Source organism: Nicotiana tomentosiformis, unplaced genomic scaffold (assembly GCF_000390325.3).
Source record: "Nicotiana tomentosiformis unplaced genomic scaffold, ASM39032v3 Un00169, whole genome shotgun sequence".
NCBI lineage: Eukaryota > Viridiplantae > Streptophyta > Magnoliopsida > Solanales > Solanaceae > Nicotiana > Nicotiana tomentosiformis.
The window spans coordinates 21,497-24,432 of record NW_027174728.1 but is presented as its reverse complement, the minus strand read 5'-3'; the positions used below and the strand labels follow the sequence as shown (position 1 = coordinate 24,432).

At 35.1% G+C, this 2,936-nt stretch overlaps 1 pseudogene; it reads left to right on the top strand.

Moving 5' to 3' along the window:
* Positions 1-406: 406 nt before the first annotated feature.
* Positions 407-2,154, top strand: LOC108948746 (GDSL esterase/lipase At5g03980-like; annotated as a pseudogene).
* Positions 2,155-2,936: the final 782 nt, after the last annotated feature.

The window sequence follows — 2,936 nt, the reverse complement described above, 5'->3', positions numbered from 1 at the left end:
TACATATTCATCAGTGACCCTTTTATTTCCATTTAAAAGGGGCTTGATCCTAGGATGTTGTTTCCATAGGTGTAACTATAAATAGTAGGCTTAACAGTCATTGTGGGACACGAGATTCTTTGCAAAATTTATTCTATATTCCATTCTCAAGCTCAATAAAATAACATTATTTGCTCTTTACATTGTGCTTATTTCTGTCCTTGGAGGCATTGCTCTCGGGGTCAAGTTTGTCATTTCTTTCGATTTTAACCGATAAGTCTTATTTTTAATCTTGTTTGTCAATTTTGGATTAAATCAGTTCGCTTGTATATAAATCACGTAACAAATTCAACTATACCATTTTACGGGTAAACAATAGGGTTGCTGAAATGTAACCATTGTGTTAATATTAAAACAATGCATACTTATGTATGTTTCTTTTACTTTGTTTTTGACAGCTTTGGAATCTGGTCTTCCTCTCCTAAATCCCTACAAGCTTCAAAGTGCAAATTTTAGACATGGTGCGAATTTTGCAGTAGCAGGGGCTACTGCTTTATCAGAGCAAGTCCTGGAAGAAAAGAAGATTTCTACTTCTCACAAAAGTGTGCAACTTGATTGGATGTCTTCTCATTTCGAAACCACTTGCTCTACTGATAATTAATTATATTTAGGTAAATAATTCCAATTAATTAAGGAAATATAATGGCGTTGGTTTAGAGTCTAGTACTTATAATTAGCTAACTAACGGCGTGCAAGTTGAATTGGTATTTTTCTCTATCTTGCTTGCTAGATTGCACAGCAAAATTGAAGAAGGCTCTTTTCCTAGTTGGAGAAATAGCAGGAAATGAATTCAACTTTGGCTTATCGCAAGGTAAAACAATGGAAGAGCGGAGAAGCATGATGCCAGAAGTTCTTCAGACCATCATTCAAGGTGTTAGAGTAAGTCTTAATTTTATTTTTAACTTTTGATAACATTCTTATACCCTTTTATTTATCAGTCGTTTCCTAATGATCAATTCCTATTTTCAGAGAGTCATTGGTTTTGGGCTACTCAAATTGTACTTCCGGGCAATTTCCCAATAGGTTGTATCCCAATTTCCCCAACGTAATTGAGGACCAACGATTCAACCGCTACGATGAGTACCACTGCTTGAAAGATTTGAATAATTTGGCATTTTTCTACAATAATCATTTGCAAGCCATTGAAGAGCTGAAAAAAGAGTACCTAAATATTACCCTGATTTATGGTGACTACTACAATGCCTATTTGTGGCTACTGGCTACTACAAAATGCCGTGAGTCTTGGTAAGTGAGTAAAAATATCCTTTTTTTTGCCCCATTTTTAACGAACAATTTATGCAAAATACCTATTTAGCATAAAATAATTACCCTTTTCTACCCATTTAAAAATTATTTACAATACATACTTATCCAATTAAAATTAATTATCCATACCTACCCCATTTACACATTTGGCTTGGCTTAGCTTGATTTGACTTGAATTGGCCTCTCTTGGCTTAAATTGGCTTTGCTTGGCTTGATTTAATAGCTTAATGCGACTTCATTTGGTTAGCTTTGACTGGGTATTAAAAATAATGGTTAGGGGGCAAACCACATGGGCAATGGCAGGTAAATAATTTTCCAAACCGCCTGGGTATTTGCCAAAGATCCCATTTTTAATCATAAGTTCTTTTTTCTTGCTTTTTAGGTCCTGCAAAGTTTCCAGTTTCCAAAAATTATTTTCTTTCTAGAATTTTACATCTTTTCTGTACAAAGCTTCTTCCTGAAAATCAATTTATCCTCCAAAATATATTTTTAAAATGTACTTAATTTTCAAAAAAGTATATCATGACATTTCCAAACTACATATATATGTATGTTTATCGAAACGTATAAGCATTCACATATAAACTTAGCTTTCTTGCTTGAAATGTATTATATTGCAAGATTTGATAAAAACACTATACAGAAAGCTTGTTGCGGGATATGAGGAGAATATAATTTTGACATACATAAAAAATGTGGAGCTTTAAGAGTTCCAGTGTGTGTTGACCCCACTGCATACATAGTTGGGATGGACTTCATTTGACACAACAAACATATAGTTGGTTGGGAAGATGGCTAAATGATGACATTGTATACGGTCGAAATAGATTTTGGCCTTCGTACGATTGATTGAGCTCGAAACATAATGGATCAAAGAAAGACTTCATAATATCGAGATGGGTTCCGAATATGGTATGAACGAGCTTCAGATTTCAGGTATAGGTCAAATACCGACTTCGAAGTCATTATCGAGTTCGGGTCCGAATCGAACTATGATGAGATGATTTCGAGCTTAAGGGGCAGAGGCCAACCGATACCGAGCTCAAATCATCACCTGATTCCGAGTCCACATCGAGCTCTAGAAGCAATACCGACCAGCACCGAGGCCAATCGAGCTCGAGCTCACAGACAAGAGCAGTTGCAAACACACTAAGGGAGAGAATCTCGGTAGAAATTAGGGGAAAACTGATTTATCAATGGTTCTCCACTATGTATTTTTAATTATATCTAAAGTAGGATCCTCCACTATAAAGAGGATGGCTACATTTCTGTAGAGGGGAGTTCTTAGGCTTACATTGTAATTCAAGCACCATATTCTCCTATATTCAAGAGTTACTCTTTTAAACTTCATAAATTGATTCATCTTGCTTAGTCCTAAAAATCATCTTCTTTACAACCTTGTTTATTTTGCATTCTTTGCAATCCATATTTAATATTTTTATTTATCCTTACGATTTGATTTAAGCTATATCACATATCCTTAGAACTACCTACAGATTCAACTCAATCCGTTTTTCGGGTAAACAGTTTGGCGTCCACCGTGGGGCTAAGGATAACAGTGGTTATTTGATACGAATCTGCAAAAACACACCGTTTTGCGTTTGTTTCCGAAAGTATCTTGGATTTAGGAT